Source organism: Lytechinus pictus, chromosome 8 (assembly GCF_037042905.1).
Source record: "Lytechinus pictus isolate F3 Inbred chromosome 8, Lp3.0, whole genome shotgun sequence".
Lineage (NCBI taxonomy): Eukaryota > Metazoa > Echinodermata > Echinoidea > Temnopleuroida > Toxopneustidae > Lytechinus > Lytechinus pictus.
This window is the reverse complement of record NC_087252.1, coordinates 32934867-32954403: the sequence shown is the minus strand read 5'-3', so window position 1 is coordinate 32954403 and position 19537 is coordinate 32934867. Positions and strand designations below refer to the sequence as shown.

The following is a 19537-nucleotide window of genomic DNA, read 5'->3' as shown; positions in this document are numbered from 1 at the left end:
TCAGGGTATTGACAAAATTTACTGGTTGAAACAATGAATGGGGCTTAGTTAGATCATATAAGATAAATAAAATGGATGATTCTCTCCTGTAAAAAGTACAATAATAAAAAAATGAATTAAAAATATCAGACTTGTATTTTTGAGATATTTGTGGAAACGGGAAGTACTAATTCTTACTATTGGTACTGGCAGTATAATTGAACATCCATGTCAATTTTCATAAAATACATTTCTCTTCAATACTGAAAGCCGCTTCAGCAATGGTTGACTTCGTTTTGTGATATACGCGATTTCCTCCATTCAAATAGCAGAGAGAGCTTGCAAGTCAAGTGATTTCTTTTATTTATACTTAACTACAGAATGAGTTGTTGCCATGACTACCTACCTTTTTGCTGCAAGTAGTTCGTCCTTGATTGCTCTTATCTCCATCTTACATTTCTCAATCTCTATGGCTTTCATGCCCTCCACTGACATGGCAAAGATACAGGTATGAATGGGAGGAAAGATAAAACTAAATGTCCTTAATATTCTAAAGAGGGGTTGATACGGTCGAAACACGTTTTGTCTTGAAAGAGTTCAAACGCAAAATATGGACAGCCGCGCAGCAGATACTCTGTTTTAATATATCCACACAGTTCCTTTATATTATAATGCAAAGCTTGATTTGATAGAACTTCGCTTTTCAAAAGAACTGGTAACTGCTTTGCTTCTTTACAATTATTCATATCAAGTTTGTCTTCATAAGATGAAGGCATGTAAAAGTTACAATACACACTTAACATTTACTAAGCTCTTTATCTATAACTGTTATTACAATGACAAACAATCATTCTGTCCACTCTGATTTGTTTTTAGAATGTACGTTGTGCCCTGCCAGACTAGTGGGGTGGGGCAAGGGTCTATTGACTTACCCTAACTTCCCATATGTATTTTTCCCAATGCCACGAATCGTTGTAGCCAATTAATTTTAATTGTTGCTGTGGCGCCTTGTTCTGATTCATTTAGATATGACAATAATTTCGGATAAAGACGAATACTGTCCACTTTCTCAAATCATGTACCGTAAAAACATTTTCAAAAGTCACTCCTTTACATTAATGGGACAATTGGTCAGATGAACAAATAGCAACAATTGCTTTTGCTTGGCCTTTGCTTGATTCCGTATGTATAAAAATGAGCCAACAAATGCTTTTGCTAGTAAGTTAAGCAATCGCTAACTGATTGCTAGCATTTCCTTGATGGTTAAGCTATTGCTAAAAAAGCATATGCATAAAGCGAACATTTTGCTAGTGCATTTAAGCACTTGCTTTTTGGGGGGTTCCTTTTTCAAGCTCCGTCAGAGCAGCTTGAGCGTTTGCTTGATCAGGGTATTCGCGTTCTTTAATCATGTTTAAGCAATTGGGAGATAATCCCAAGGTGTACCGTAACCTGCATACGTACTTGTTTTCTTCCTAATAAGTGCAAACCGAATGCCAAATATATAAATTTATCAAAAAAGAAACGAGTTAGTATGACACCACGTCTGAGGAAAAGATGTTAAAGGAAACAAGCGGTAATTTGCACTGCCACACCTATATGTTCGAGTCCTGTCTTTTCTTTAAGTCCTGTGCACACCAGCGTGACGTCCCTGTTGTTAAACCGCTAGCAATTGCTTTCTGAAGGCAAGAAAAGGGTTCAAGCACTAGCAAGGGGTTATGCATATGAAATAAAGCAATTGCTGAAACACGATCTTTTGATTGGCTAGCTATTGCTTTTGCTTGAAGCAATTGCTTGCCAGCAATTGCTACTTTTTACGCATCTGACCCAATATATATGGACAATAAGGGTATACTTTTTTTTTCTGGTACTAAAACAAAAGAGGAAAATAGTAAAACATGCAGGAAGTACAATACAAAGAGAAAGGAATTTGGATCGGGAAAGGGATGCCTCAGTTGTGTAACTATACTCTCATTTCCTTCAAATTGAATCAGAAACCGCACTTCATAATGTGGTTCTGTGTCTATCTGGCACCTTTTTAAACCTTAAAAGGTTAAGCATACAAGCCAGGACCCACCCCCTCTAAAAAAAAATATATCAATGGACTATAGAAGAAACGAACAAGATCTTGGTCGATATTCCCTTTCAGAATCGAATGCCCAATATAAAATCGAATTTTACAAGTTTTACCATGTCGAAAAAGAGGGAAAAAATAGATTGAGGGGGAGGGGGGACAGTCCACACTTACTCCTTGCCATGTGTGTAGTATTATTATGATTATCCTATATTCACCGTTATTGATATATACATAGGCGAAGAATAAAAAATATGATTCATTGTACTATGATAAGTACATCATTGCATGTACGATAATGCATAATGAATGAAACATATCTGAAGTTAGAAATATACATAAATATAAATATACAGTGCGTCCGAGAAAAAAAACGATCCGAGATTTATCGATGATTTATCATAACTTAATCACAAATACAATAGACAAGTGACCTCCTATTGTAAAGCTTTGAATCTCCTCTTTCATCTGAAATTACTTAGATTATTTCTCATTCACGCATGAGTGAGCAAGGACAATTTGAAGAGGGGATACCAAAAAGTCACTTGGTGGGCTGTATCTGGGTTTCAAAAGAAAAATCACATTTTTATTTAAAAAAAAATTAATATCTGCTCTTTAATTTGATATCTCAATCACAGAAAATGGTCAAGAAATAACAAAGTTCTGCTTATTTGAAATAAATATTAAATTTCAATAATTTCATAAAATGAAGAGGTTTTTCAGGCTGGCGTTCCGAGTCACTCGACACTCCGTTTTGTTGACGATCAGCCATGCATTAAGTATTTTGGTAACCGTGCGATAGCTTCTGTGGGAAACCGATGAAAACACGTTTATTTAATGAAATTATGGAAATACAAGCCTTGTTTCGAGGGAACATAACTTTTTTACTTCTTGACCATTTTCTGTGATTAAGGTATCAAATACAAAAGTAGATATTGAACTTTTTAGGAATGTGGTTTTCCTTTTGAAATTCAGATCCCCCCCCCCCCCCCGCAAAATGAGTTTTTGGTATCCTTTCCTCAAATTGTTTTTACTCACTCATGCGTGAATGATAAATAATTTAAGTAATTTCAGATGAAAGAAGAGATTCTAAGCGTTACAATGGTAGGTAACTAGTCTATTGTATTTGTGATTAAGTTATGATAAATCATCGACAAATATCGGTTTCGTTTTTTGTGGGACGCACTGTATATACAGTGCGTATCAAAAAAAAAGTTTACACTTTGAAAAAGCCCTGGGAATTAAAACATATACAACATATGGGTAACTTTTTCACATATATTCTTGGGTTTGGGTCTCATCTATCCAATGAAAGTAAAAATTTTGACAGAATGTTACACTTGAATGAGCACTGTCCATTTTTGTAAAGCTTGCAGAAATCTGTTTGCGCAGAAAAGCTCGTTTTCACGCTGTGTCAAGGGGAAAAGGCAGAATCAAACTTACCCTGCGAAACATTTCTCATACATTTTTCTTGTACTTTGAGTCAATTGAAGTAAAACGGATACATGCAAGCATTTTGTAACAATTTTACCACCAAAATTAAAATTTTAACACTTAGTAAGCACAACCTTCACCCTTTTTGTGCCAGCTGGATTTGATGACATAACTAAATCTAAACAAAAGCTTATATCAGACATCTCCAACATTTTTTCACTAAGTTTTTATCATTTAAAGTGGGTTAACATTTCATTTGTCATGTAACACTTGTTTCTCCACACTTTTCCCAAACTTGGCAATGATTAACAAAATGAAAATCAAGCCTAAGCCATTTCATGAAAATCACAGCTCAGTGTAAAGCAAATATCGTCACGATGGCCTTGGTGTGTGGCGGAGTGGGGTGGGCGCAATGACACTCTTCGAAGTGTTTTGGGCAAGGAAACAAGTTAAAAAAGGTAAAAGATATCTTCAAGTCAATTTCTCTAGCTAAATTCTATGTGTTCCTTATGATTAAGGTCTACTTTCATTCGCATAACTATTTCAAAGTTCTGCGCAAATCATTTTTCACTAACTTTTCGAAAGTAAGTGTTGCTCACTCAAGCGGAAATATTTTTCGATAGTTATATCGTCATGTGCTTAAATGGATTTGTACCAATGTTAAAATGTCAAAAAAATCTTCAGGATATTACAAATGTATAATTTACAAGACTTTTTCGAAGTGTAAACTTTTTTTTGATACGCACTGTATATTATGCTAAATCCGCTTTCGACAAAAATGTCCTTATTGCGATTTCAACAATGCTCTAATTTATCTCACGTTTCCGCGTGATAGGACTGGCCTTTTTTTTTCTTTGTAGATTGTAGATGGCAAACTTGTTGGAGGGTGGCGAGAAAATAAAAAATAAATTAGTAATTAAAACTAATATTGAGCAAACAAAGGTTAAAGTAACTAAAAATTATCATGCGAAAGTAAAACACACCAAGCTCTGATTGAGTAAATAAATAAAATCCATAAGAACACGGTCGGAAGTACAACGGTGATTAATGCAAGCACTCGGTAACTTAATTCACAGATTGAACGAAGGTGATAAAATAAAAATAAACTAAATTATAAAATACTTATTGTCTTTTACTAATGGTAATAAGGCATATGGAGAGTAATTGTTGCAACTTTATTCGTGCATTATGATACTTAATGAAGTTGTATGAAATTGGTTCGTGAACTCTGTATTCATGGTAGGTAAACATGGTAAGTTGGTGGATCGAAGTATCTTCATTTTGAATTCAGTACATTGCCTTTCAGGGATGTGTTTAAGTTTGAAAAGAAAAGGTTCGGCACCAATAGGCTTTTAATATAGAAATAAAATTGTTTTTATCAAACATTAAATAGGTCGAATATCGAAGGAAATTGAATGAAAACGACTATGTCGAAATACATTTCAATTATAAAATTAAAGGTTATTGATGGGTTTGAAAACTTGTCATGGTATCAGTGATTTATTTTTTTATTCTCAAACAATTTGTTTGGCTGGAGTAATACAACAGTAAGAACGTAGACTATAAACACACCTTAAGTGGCATCTTTAAATCGTAAGGGAATCGCGTGAGCTCTGTACGACCTCCGTAGAATTCCTGTCCCACTCATGGACACGATTTGTAGAAATTTGCTTGGTCCCCTAGAATGTCCAGTATAAAATCTCACAACGACCTTCTAAAAAGGCTTTAACAAAAATCGTAGCACACCGTCTTCGACGGAGCTCTATAGGCCTATATATCATGTATATTGCAGGCTATCCCATCGAACGATAGAAACTAGACGAAATGTTCTCTTTTAGCTCCAGTTGGTTCCTAATAATTCTGATTTTATTTAAAGCATAATGGCAGAACATCAATGTTTGTTTAGGTAAGCAAAGAAGGGATTCTTACCCCTTCTTCCTTTTAGTGATTTTTTTATTTATTTATTTGTTTAGTTATTCATTTATTTATTTATTTATTTGTTTAATTATTCATTCATTTATTTATTCATTTCACGTTTCCTTTTTCCTATTCAATCCAATTTCTAAGAGGGTCTAATGATGTCCTACTCTGTCAAGGTGTAAAATTTGAAAGGTCAAGTACACTCTGAATATTTATAGTGCTAAATAAGCACTTTTAGGAGTTCGTGTATGTCACCGCAGTTAAGGTGCAATTAGCGTGCTACACTGATATGACTAGGCAACTCCAAGTGACAAAAATTAACACCTAAGGTGCAGTCACTCCATTTTTATAGGCCGTAATACTACAACCATCACTACAATTTCACAGGGAAGTGTTAAAACACATTTAGGGTTTGTAATTGTTCCATGAAACAATAAATATATTGATTTGTTTGTTGTTGTTTTGTCGATTCTATTTATCGCATCCTCCCTTGCAAAGCAAAGCAATTACAAACTTTACACTGCACTGAAGGTCATGCAAGAAAATATTGATATAACTAAAAGGGCAAGGGGGATGCGAGGAATAGAATTTAAAAAAATCAATCTATTTCTTGTTTCATGGAACGATTACAAACTTGACACTGCATTGAAGATCATGCAAGAAAATATTGATATAACTAAAGGGCTACTGCAGGATAGGTTGAAGTTAGTAGATTTTTTCTTTTTTTTTCTGCTTACATTGGTCTTCAGGTACCACTTGCTCGTTGCCTTCAAAGATAATCGTAATTTAGATTATTGTTAACAACATATGTACACTCTAAAAAAATATTGGGTAAAAATGCTCCATGAGGGTATTATCATGTGTCCAACCAACATTAGGCATTTCTTTTGGGCATTTTTATGTATCAAGTGTGATGGAAATTTTGCCCATTCTAAAGTAATTGTTGCTTATTTTTTTAACCTAACTGGACAATATGCTTCCCGCATTGGGTAAAATACTACCCAAAATTGGTTGGACACATATTTACCCTCGTGGTGGTTAAAATTTTACCCATTTTTTTTTAGAGTGTACCTGTCCGGAAATCAAATATAGTTTCTGGCTTTTGACGTTAATATTTCATCCAATATCGTTAAAAACCGAATTACATAAAATATCAAAGTGTTGTATGAGTATTCGTTTGATTTGTGAGAAGGGATATTTGGCGATATGTCGGGCAATGTAGAAACCAAAATAGAATGAATCTTACTTTCGATTCTTTGCTGCATCACGTTCAGCCGATTAAGCATCTCATCTTTCATCTCATTGATTCTAAAAGCCCTAGAAATCAAACAAGAAACAAGAAGGAAAGAGAATGTAAATGAATGTATGCTTATTTCGTATTCAATCCAGGGCCCCTGTCTTAAAGCAAATACGAACCAATAGCGCCATCTCGAGTCATCAAATACACATACCTGGTCAGTTTCATGACCCATAATGCTAGTGTAGTCTAGAAATATAGACCCGCTTGGATGATAACATGCTAATTAACCAATCAATGCATATATACCACAATAACTATGTTACCAAGTAGCAAAACAATTACTTTTCCTCTCAAAACATCTTAGTTCGTCTATACAAATACAATTATAGGTCAATTTATGCTCTGTAGTATTAGTAGATATCTGAAAACGTATATTTTAAGACTATGTATTTATAACACACAGTCAATGAGAGACCACACACAGTTCACTCCCTCTTTACAGGTTATTTCCATTACTAATGGCACTAACCTGCTGATACAAATATACATAAATTGATAAATCACATGACAATTTTTAAAAATGAAAGATAATGATTCAACATTGAAATTACACATGCATTTAGCACTCGAATGAAAAACCATTTAATGAAGAAGTGTAACAAATAGTACGTTTCATGTTCAGTTTCAAATACCAAACAAAAATGTACTTAAACTTTCATAAATTCAACAATGGACATCATCAAATACAACAGATGCAAGATATACTTGCCCCATCAGGGCCCTTGCATAAAAGTAAACCATTATGGTAACTTTGCCATGCAATGGTAACTTGCATGAATTCGTGGATTCTGATTGGTTGTTGAGCACCGTTACCATGGTAGTTATCATTGATCGGCAAAGTTACCATAATAGTAACTTTTATGCACCGGGGCCCTGATGGGGCAAGTATATATTGCATTTTGCTCCATTCAACAGAAATATGGCGCATATGCATCTGACACTTTTAGCAAATGGACACGGAGAGTATTCTTTGAAAAACATTATGACTTTCACCGACACCTTTTATAACAATACGAAATCATTCCGTCTGATTGGCCCAGAGCAGATTCGTCAGTGAAAATACCTGGGGCCCGTTGCAGAAAGAGTTGCAATCAATCGCAACTGTAAAAAATAATGTGCAACTTGATTTTCAACCAATCAACAGCGCGCATTTGGGACTTGCAATTGATTTTTTGGCTTGCGTTTAAACCCAACTCTTTCTTCAACGGGCCCCTGAAGAGATGCCTAATGATATATTCCCCCGACATTAATGCTTAGGCCGTCATGTTAATTATGGAGAGTGAATAGTAGTTTCGACCATCCCTGTCCTTTGCCCATTATTATACGATAATTGATGACCTCATTAAAAATTAAACATTACAAGCAAAAATATAACTCACACCCACATCCACACACACACACTCACCCTCCCCCACACATATACGAAATACGAAAATTGAGCAGCAAAAACCGGCTATGATAAAATAGAAGACTGGAAGAAAAAATACATAACAAAGAGGAAGACCTACAAGAAGAGGAAGAAAATGAGGAGGGGAGAAAGTATGTCTAAGGGGATGTAGAACATAAAAGGGTACTAGAATATATACGATGAATATAAACAAAATGCAAATAAAAGGGAGAAAAATAAGGTAACATATAAGGACAGTGAAGGGATTCTCTTACTTTGTCATTTGTTCAGAAACGTGTGTAAGAACTCCATGGAGCACTTCGTCGTGAGCTGTTGAAGAAAAAGAAAATAAATAAAGAAGTATTCATTATGTTTGTAATTGGTAATTTGGTTATAATTGATGTAGGTGGAAGTAAATTGCAGCAAAATAACACAAACACGTCACGCTTATTCGGGATAATGGTTTTACTTCTACTATTCTGTCAGATCGCAAGCACCTGCGCTTAAACATGTTACATGAAATAATGAATATAACATTCATGGCCACATCCGTCTTGTTTCAATAAACTCCTTCAACAAGGCGTCAATCCACACTCTTCTCGGGTACTAAATGGTTATTTGATACGATATGAAAGCAATTCAAGCTTCTCCAGTATTTGCCGTACATTGTGTGAGAGAAAGACTAATTGAATCTAATGACCGGGGTAATGATTAATCCGTTAGTGCTTCGATACATGCACTATACATTATTTTCATTAAATCCCTAGAATATATCACGTAAAGTCATGTATACAGTACATAATTAAAATTCTGGTTTTATATGTATTGTGTATAATGATCTTTGGAAATTATTCATACTTAGTCATATCCATGAAATTACAAATATATCCCTTAAATAGACCTATACACCATATTTACGATCATGAGACCCCATCATCATTATAATGATTATAATCATCAACATCAATACTGTTACCAGAAAGTTATAGATTGTTTCCAGTAAGCATTGCAAACGTATGTCTGATTATTAAATACAATTTCTTCTATCACGTTTCTTTTATCAAACATTCGCGCCAAGACACGGCCAAGCATCCTCACCCACAAGTATAAAAATATATATACCAGCTTCGTTGCCTTTACAGCAAATATATGACTATTTCTTTATATTTTTTTCATTTTGAAAAATTAAAATTATTATTTTTATCTCCATCAATCATGTCAATGGTTCCACTTTGAACTTAAACACAATTGAAACACAAATGCCACCTTTACCTCTGATATATTAACTGAGAATGACACTATTTTCGAATATGTTACAGGTGTATGGTAAAATTGCTGATCAAAGTCATAATGGTATGAACATGATCAAAGATAAATACAAGGTTCAACAAATGCATCAATTTCTGCCATATACGCGTGTTGCCAACCACCACGGCTTGTTATAATCACTCGGGTCGCGTTCGCGTTCGAAATCACTCGGGTCGCGTTCGAAATCACTCGGGTTTTGGATTTTTGGCGATTTTTTTATTTCGATGCGATTTTTTTTTCTAACGGTGTCTTCAATAGGACAAACACGCTGGGAAAATAAAATGAAATTCAAATTCTAGTTTCGTTTTAAGCCGGCAAGTGCCTTAAAAAAAAGGCACTCGCCTACTGCTTAACATAACAAACAAGCAAATCAGCCATGTGGCTCAACTATCCTAGAATACATCCAGACTTCTTCTGTTTTTATACGAGGACTCCGAGTCGGAACTTGCCATATCTGCCACATCGATATTACATCGTCATTCCCATGTACGGACATGTATGCCTGCATGCAATGGCCCCAAGGCGGGACCCGGCCACGGTCGGACACGGCGTGCATCGGTAGCATGGAGCAAGGTAACGTGAGTCCAGCCGAGTTAGATCCCACGTTACAGTGCCAGTCAGTCTGCAGCTCGTCCGAAAGTATTTTATTCAGCGGTATGCATAGCCAGCCATCCGTGGTTTAATGCATATATACGCAGTTAGACCAAAAGCTTCGGTCTCCAGTCTGTAATGTTCGTTGTTCCGCTGAACTCCATTAGCTCCACTCACCAATACAGAGACCGAAGTTCTAGCTCTATCTGTACAGGGACTCAATGGCCATATGTTTATGCATTAAGTTCCAATAAAACGGGGAAGTGAAGTTGCGCGACAGCCGAAGCAATTAGTTACTGTTTTTCCCCTTTTAAGTTTATTTTCTCTTTTTTTGGTGCATTTTAGGACAAAACGGAATAATAATATTTATTTGATACAGTTCTTTCCATATATTTTTATGAAATAAAGACAAAAATCGATGAGCGCTGTCTGGGGGATTTTGCATTGTTAACCCCGTAATGATGGTTGCACCATAGCGAGCCGTCTGTGTACGAGGAGAAATAAAAATGTTAAAAACTCGAAACAGACGGCTGCCAGCAGCTGTCTAATACGTAATGAGCTTTGAGGACGATCTTTCCGATAGGCGTTTTAAAATTCTGCTCTTAACTATTGTCCATTTCTCATAAAATTTGTCTTATTTTATAGATAAAATCGCCATATCATGTTTTAAGTAACTGGAGACCTAAAAAGTTCCCTACCTAAATTCTCGAAACATTGCATTAGGTGATGTGCTTAATTGATCTTCTTTGTGCTCGCGTGCCAAACGTATACGTTGAGCTGAACGGGGATCAGTCTCTCTCTCTGTCTCTCCTACCTTTCCGAAATTAAAACGGTCCTTCGATCGGACATAGTTATTTAGACGCAGGACAAATAATGCTCTGACAACCAAACTAACTTTTCGTCAGCATCAGTAAAAATGTGAATGGGCTTTTAAAAACTAATACTAAAACTGATCTAAAATTGATCTTAGATCAATTTTAAAATTGATTTTGGAAATCGATTTTAAATCAATTTTAAAATCGTAATTGTACCTGTTCTAATTAACCGATTTTAAAATCGGCTCCCGATTTTACCACAATCGGCGCGATCACCTGCCAATCTTCGATCATGCCCCTTGAAGGAAAAATCGGATATAAAATATCGGCGTAGATCTAGTTACAGTGCGTGATCGTTCAGAACATATTTCAAGATTTTTTTGAGGTGCTAGCTATTTAGAGGTCGCATTAATCAGGGAGAAAGACGCCGTATTATCTCTGACGATGTTTACGAGGATAGATATCTTCTCTTCAACCTCGTGGTGATAGCGGACGCCGCCGTGAACTTTTAAAGGTCGTATTACCGACGGACATCACTGCACTACTCTCTTACCTCCTTTATGATGATAGACACTTCTCTTCAACCTCGTGGTGATAGCGGACCCCGCTTCTTTTATATTTGTTCTTGGTTATCAAAAGTAAATTTCTGAAGATAGTAATAAATTGATTTGAAAACGTTAGCTCCCCAAAGCATTTTAATAACATGTTCCGAATCATCGCGCGTGCTTGCGACTTCTATTACATTTTAATTGCACTTGCGCCTTTAAGATGATGCATTTTATTTAAGGCATTTGCTGGCTTAAAACGAAACTAGAATTTCAATTTCATTTTATTTGCCCAGCGTGTTTGTCCCATTGAAGACACCGTTAGAAAAAAAATCGCATGGAAATAAAAAAAAATCGCCAAAAATAAAAAACCCGAGTGATTTCGAACGCGACCCGAGTGATTATAATAAGCCACCACCACTGTGCATTTCCCTTGCTAAATGCTTCATTTCCATATACGCGCATTGCCAACCACCACTGCATTTCCCTTGCTAAATGCTTCATTTCCATATGCGCGCATTGCCAAACACCACTGTGCATTTCCCTTGCTAAATGCTTCATTTCCATATGCGCGCATTGCCAAACACCACTGTGCATTTCCCTTGCTAAATGCTTCATTTCCATATGCGCGCATTGCCAACCACCACTGTGCATTTCCCTTGCTAAATGCTTCATTTCCATATGCGCGCATTGCCAATCACCACTGTGCATTTCCCTGCATCGTCAAAAAGTGCATTTTCTTTAATAACTGTCTTTCAAATTCAACCTGAAATCAACAATGCTTCATTTTCTGCGCAATTCCCTCATATAACATCAACCATCTCTCTTTCTTTCTCTTTCTCAGGCACGGTTCTTCTTCTCCAATCTCTCTACTCCTCATCCTACTGTTGTTGTTGTGGTTGTTCTTCTTTTTCTTCTTCTTCTTCTTCTTCTTCTTCTTCTTCTTCTTCTTCTTCTTCTCCTCCTCCTATTAATCTTTTCTTCTCCTCCTTTTCTTCTTTTCTTCTTCTTCTTCTCCTTCTTCTTCTCTTCTTCTTCTTCCCTTTCTCCTTTTTCTTCTTCTACTTCTTCTTCTTCTTCATCTTTCTTCCCGAGCACTAATTTTTTTTCCCTTTGTCATTATGCAAGAATGAATTCTAAATTTTGTATATCCTTTTCAATCTGGAAAAAAAATCAACAATGCTTCATCACATCATCGTGATGAGGATGATGTTCTAAATGCCAGCGCGAGATGATCATGTTAAAAGCTTTCATATTTCCCTGTACTCATTAAAAATAAAGAGAGATAAAATATATATCCTCCCATTATTGAAATGGGTTCGATTGTGAGGACTGTTGAATAATCTAGTTACCAATGATTATCACCATCTCCTTGGTAACAAAACTGGGTTGCCCGGCCAACGCTTATTAATAAGTAAATTTAATATTCATCATGTTCACGATGCGTTTACGTAACGAGTTTTCAATGTATGTTATCATCTGATGGAAAAGTAGAATTTAATGGCGGTGAACGCGGTAGTCATTAAGGTAGGCGAAACCGTTGTTTAACGTCTCTTTTCCGCAATCTTCCAAAGAGACTCAGCTGTCTCGATGCAACTCTCATACCAATTCGATAATTAGGCATCTTATTTTCAAAGAAGCCGATTAATAGCTTGATGAGGAAGTGGTTTTTGGTTGATGAAAATAATTTTTGTCTCACAGCCCCCCCCCCCGCCCTCTTCACAAAATTAAAATGATTATATCCATGTACATGAAAATGATAATTAAAACCACAATAATAGTGATACTAATATTAATCATGATAATAATATTTATAATAATAACAATAATGCGTTGGCTCAGTTGGTAGAGCGTCCGTCTCACAACCGGGAGGTCGGAGGTTCAAACCCCGGCCGCGTCAGACCAAAAGACATTAAAAGATGGGAGTTGCTGCTACTCTGTTTGGCGTTCAACGATTTAAGGGATAGAGTCTCGTCGATCTGGCGCTGCACAGCGGCTGCCGGGTCCACGATCAATTGGGCAAAGCAATTTTTTTTTTTCGAACAATAAAGATTTTTATCTTTGTCATCATCTTTTTTATGATGATAACTATGAAGACGATGATGATGTTGATAGTAATGATAATATTAATGATAATAATAATAATAGTAATAACAATAATAACCATGAAAATAAAAATGATACAAATAATGTGCTCAAGGTGACACTCAAGGAACCGCCAATCGAATCTAATCTCACAACCGAAAAGCCAGCGTTGCACTGTAAAATATATAGTCATTATTTTTTTTTTACCCAACATTTGACTATTGTTTTTGGTTTGATTTTGTTCGTTGTTATTTTTGTCATAACCCCCATTAGGATATATCATATTGTTGTAGACGGTTGTCACTGACGTTCAACACATATTAAAATTGATTGATTTCTTTATTATGTTATTGCAAGTTTATGGTTATGGCAAAAACTAAGGGGGATCACGTATACGCCTGTCGTTGAAAACACGTTTGCAATTACATTTAGAATTGAATTCAACAGCATTCATTCATTAGCACTATGGTGTATGGTCAGTGGTGTGTGAAATCGAAATTGATATACAGTTTCCCTCGAGGTAATTTTTTTTTTCATTCGGATTATCATCACGGACATTGCAGATAGACTACATCTCAAAAACGAAAGCCTGTTGGGGACGCGTACATTACATACCACTGTCGTAAAGATATGGAGAGAGGGCATTGGATCTTCTCAAATTCAACCGCCAAGCAAAGTTGGAAAATAAAGAAAAGGGAAGCAGGAAAATGGAACATGACATTTTCCCCGAATATAATCAATCATGTGAATGTCATAATATACTACAAACTCCGATTTTTAATAATAAAATAAAAAAATGCTTCGGCGATTCGCTCCTTCGCAACTTTGTTAAAAACTAAATTTGGCTTCAGTTCCCCAATGGTCCACACTGATAAACAGCCCAAAACGTTTTGGTTTGTAATGTTATACCATGGAGCTATCATAGCTCCATGGTTATACATTCGTTTTGAAAACATTGTGATCATGGCAGATCAATCCACTGGCGCACCTAGGATTTTTTAGAAGGGGGGGGGGAATTTCTTGGAGGATATTTCGTCCGCGAAAAAAATTGACAAGCAAAAAAAAAAATTGAAAAAAGGTCCTCAGCCAAAAAAAAAAGGATTTCTTACCAGTAAAAGAATTGACAAGCAAAAAAAAAGAGAAGGTCTCCAGGTTCAAAAGAGGGGATACGCGTCTGTTTTTATTGCATTTTTACATTACAAATTATTAATTTGGCTTCTCCAAAGGGGGGGGGGGCACGTCACCTGTATCAGTTGTGACTCGTCAGGGGGGGCAGAGATACGTCCCCTGCATGAGTTATGACTCGTCAGGGCCCCCCCCCCCTTAGGTACGCTAGTCGTTCTATCAAATTTTCAGGAGGTATAAGTAACATTGACGGAAAATATCAGGCTGCTGTACTTCAAAGCCAAAATGAGAAGCAAGCCTAAACATTTCTAAATTCATTAAAGAAAAAAATACACACATCTCGAAGCAGCTCTTCATTTGGTACGTTGAAACCTCTGGTCAGGTATTTTGAAATGTTATTTGTAATTAATGTCTCATTCCGCCAATATTCTATTTATTGCAACAAATCGAAAAAAATGTACAAATTCAATGCATTGATCTCACATGAAGCCAAATGATGCCAAATATAGTATAAGTATTGCCACTTTTGGCTCGTTATACGACTATCAACCTAATAAATACAATATGAAAATTGATATTCCAGTTCTTGCTGATATATAGGTAATAATCAAGGTACTTTTAATCGGTTTTCTTGATTAAATTACACTTATGGCGCTATAAGTTTTACCGTATTAATAAGGTCAAATGGTGTTTTACACTATTTGGTAGGGAAAGGGAAAAGCTTTTAGATTTAAAAAGAAAAACAAAAGAGAAAACTTTATCTGTCAGGTTGAGTTCACAATGTTCCTTATTGTCATTCGGTCTTGTGGGGCAAAACGACTACTGGTATACAATTAGAAAAGTATTTCCTTCATTAATATGTTGTTACAGTACCACTATCATGGACCTATAATTTACTTTATCATGGCATTATGATTATACATTCACTGCCTTTCACCGAGAAATTGATGTCTTGTCACATACCGTTTCAATTTCTCGGATTTATTTATTGCGACTGCTGTCATGGCTGATGGCTGTGGGCGGCGGTTAGGAAACTAGGTCACAGGCTTGATCGTAGTGCGCCATTTCATGTTATGCTAATGAACAGATATTGCATTTGCATGGCATGAATGTGTGCAACCATATCACGAACTCTATAATTCATTACAAAATATTAAAGATTGGTGCAACACAGATAATAGCAAACAACATAATTATGATTGGGTCTTAATTATTTTAATAATATAATGGTGATGATAGTAATGGTTATGATAGGGTCAAACTGGTGTTGAAAAGCAGATGAACGACAAAGGTGTTTGTAATCAGAGGAAAGGTGTGTTTTTTGTATTAGGCATATTTCCATCTTATTTTTCCTCTTGCAAAAAAAAATGGTTGAATTTGACTAAATGACATAAAAATCACTTTCCACATGTTAAAGGTTGTTCCTTCTAATGCATTTTCATGGCACAGAAAAAATAAAATTCGAGCGGAGGGGGCCATTGAAAGTAGGGGTGCTGGGGGTGCTGAGGCACCCTCAAAAATGTCCCTGTGGGTGCTGCGTGTATTATTCTCCATAGGCAGCACCCCCAGGTATTGTGGAAGATGTGTAAAAAATGAAAATGTAGCAAAAATGACCTTTAATTTGTAGTGAAAATATCTGACTCTCTCTCTCTCTCTATTCAAATTTACATCAGTACCCCTATTTTAAAAATCGTTCCCAGGGCCATAGTGACATACCTTTTTCAATTATTGATGTCAAGGTAATAGACAGCAAGGCAAGAGGTGGGGGATCTTTCGAAACATGGACAGGTGAAATAGTCAGTCATCCCACCCCCCCCCCCCCCTTCTCCGATCCGCTTGAATGTGGTAAGCCTATAGAGTAATTATATAGCTCCATAACGCCATTCTGAGGTCGGGTTTAACTTGTTGCCGATCGGGGTACCCTTCTTTTAAATATTTTTAATAAATGAATATAAATAAATAAATAAATCACTAACACTAAATATAATATTACAGCTCATTTGGCTCTCATATCATTCATAATTGTGTAGGAAGTATGAATAGATGATCAGGAAAGAGCACAGTAAACATAATAAATATACAACTTAATAAAAATGTTGACACTTTTGGCTTCCCATAATTTTAGTACAGAGTTAGACCATGGTCTAAGTTAAACCTGACTTCAGAATACGGGCCATTGGGTTTTACAACGTTTGTTACAGTTTATATTTTATTCAGGAACGTGAGTCCCAGGGATTATCGTATAAATACCCCACCCCGAAACGTAGGCACGCACATCCACATACACAACCCATATGCACCCTCGCTCTCCTCCTCCTCTCTTTCCCCTCTCTCCCCCTTTGCTCTCTCTCTCTCTCTCTCTTGATCGTTTGATCTCTCTTGATGTATCTCTTCTCTCTCTTCACTCTTACCTTACAATCATCCCAACACGCACACACACACACACACCCTCTCCCTTGCGGCACACCATTTGTCATGGTTTAAAATCAACATTGAATTATCATTTGTTTCACCTCACCATGGATGGGGGCTCAAAGTGTTATTTATTTGATTTATGATTGTATTTGTTTTCATTTGAGCGTGATACCTCCATCTGCACCCTCTTCTTCATCCTTGAGAGGTATGGATATATGCATGGTCGATAATATCATAAATGTGTGAAAATAAACGGGTTATCAGCGGAGGAGCTGTCAAACCGTGATAAAAAAGCAACCCTGTCACCTACAAACGTGATGTTATCTCGGAAGAAATGATTTGATAAGGACTGACAGAATGAGACGATGAATAATTTAAAGAAGAACAAACAAATTATGATCATAGAAATTAGTGTCTTACATTATTTTGATAACTATAGACTGATATTGAATTTGAATTTGTTAACAAATTGTTTATATTATCATTGTATATATGTTAAAACAAAATATTCATGCCATATGAATGAAGTTTGTTAATAAATTCAATAATAAATTCAATAATAAATTCAAACTTCATTCATTAGGCATGAACATTTTGTTTTTAAATATATACAATGATAACATTAACAAAAATATTCATAACTGTATGTCGTATAAATCAGTAATTCATCAATACATTTTCCATAGATTTCCAATTATTATACAGATATATACAAAGATTAAATGACAAATCGAAATTTAACATAGAGAAGGTATAGCATAATGCAATATAATGAAACATAATTCATGAGTTATCTACTTATCAAATACAGATCAGGAAGTAAATAAATGTATAATGTTAGAGATATAGCTTTGGTGTTGGTGGCTTTGGTTGATTTTAGATAACTTGAATGAAAGAAAACAAAAATGTAGTTGATGTTAAAACTCAACTCTCTGTATTGTAAAAGATGATTATACATATTGATTTAAAATGATGATTAAAGGAGAATGAAACCCTTGAAACCAGCTGAATCCATATCAAAGAGAAAAATCAAAGAAACATATCGTTGAAAGTTTGAGGAAGATTGAATGAATAATAAGAAAGTTATGAGCATTTGAATATTGAGATCACTAATGCCATGTAGTTCCTCCCATTGGCAATGCGACCAAGATCTGTGATGTCACACACGTACAACTCCCTCATTACTTTAGTACTTATATCACTTATATTCTCACTTTTATAGAGTCTATCACAAGGTGAGGTGTTCTCTTTATGAGAGGACAAGTACAGAGGTTTCACGACATTATATCATTGATGAATCGTTTGTCATATGATTAGAATGAGCAAAAAGAGATATTTTGGGGTATATTTTCAGTGTCCAAAAGGGGAGAGTTTTTCATATGTGACCTCATAGATCTTGGTCGCATTGCCAACGGGAGGATCTCCATAGCATTAGTGATCTCGACATTCAAATGCTCATAACTCTTCTATTGCTAGTCCTATTTTACTCAAACTTTTGTTGATCTTATTCTTTGATTTTTCTGCTTTCACAAAAGCTAACTTGCTCCAAGAGTTTCATTCTCCTTTAGGATTGGTTTCATTACTTCATCCATATTTTTTTTCTTTTATCCATATTAATGCATATGGTTGTCTTTACATTGCTGTTCCTATTACCACGATATTAAATGAAATTGCAAGCATACGCTGTCATCGAATTAGAAGTCAATTCCTATACTAAGGGTAGGTCCAGTTTATTCACCTACTCAAATGTCGCTTCGTTTCTATTTATATCTTGTTGTGAGCGCTATCACACATCCAATCAACTCGCTTCTTTACGAGGAGGTCACACCTGTGAAACCGTCCCCATAACAGACCGGTAATATGCCATTCAAAATACCTGTGGTCGATCCGGGGTCGGTTTCAGTAAAATGGCTGAGGCATCACGATGGATGTAAGGACCATTTGAACGAGTTAGTTTTGTAAGAAAATATTAACAAAACTAAAGAACGGGATCAATAAAAGCTTAGAAGCAATTAGACGAACAATGAAAATGTTGTAAGCATTTGAATGCTGAAATCAATAATGCTTTGATGTTCATTTTGGCAATGCAACCAAGATTGGTGATATTACACAAGTACAACTCCATTCTTCGAAAATGTTCCCCAAAACATCTGTATTTGCACATTCTAGTGATATTAACAATGTGTTTGTCCACGATCTATTTCACGAAATCTCTATACATGTTTTGACCATGGGAAAAACAACCGATCGTTTATAAATAGAGACGATTTAAGTATTTAAAATTTGTTGAAAAGCAGATCGGGAGTAACAAGTGTTACATCATACATGTTGGTCGTATTGCCAGGAGAAAGATGTCTAAAAAATAACTGATTTCCACATAGAAATGCTCATAACTTTTCTCATGTTCCCCCCTCGAATTACCATAGATTTGTTTTTCTTCATATATTTTTCCTTACAAAAAGCTATCTTGTTCCAAACGTTTTATTCTCCTGTAAGGAATATACGTAAGTACAGCTACGGGTATGTAGTGTGGCCTGCAGCCCGATTCATCCCCTTTAGTGT

General features: G+C 35.7%; 1 long non-coding RNA gene across 1 annotated transcript; it reads right to left on the bottom strand.

The window, feature by feature from the left end:
* Positions 1–385: 385 nt before the first annotated feature.
* LOC135154918 (uncharacterized) lies at positions 386–8423 on the bottom strand. Its single transcript, XR_010294315.1, has 4 exons — positions 8367–8423; positions 6651–6721; positions 6142–6171; positions 386–467 (listed from the first exon to the last, which is right to left on the bottom strand). It is a non-coding gene; the product is annotated as an uncharacterized LOC135154918 (long non-coding RNA).
* Between the last annotated feature and the right edge of the window lie 11114 nt (positions 8424–19537).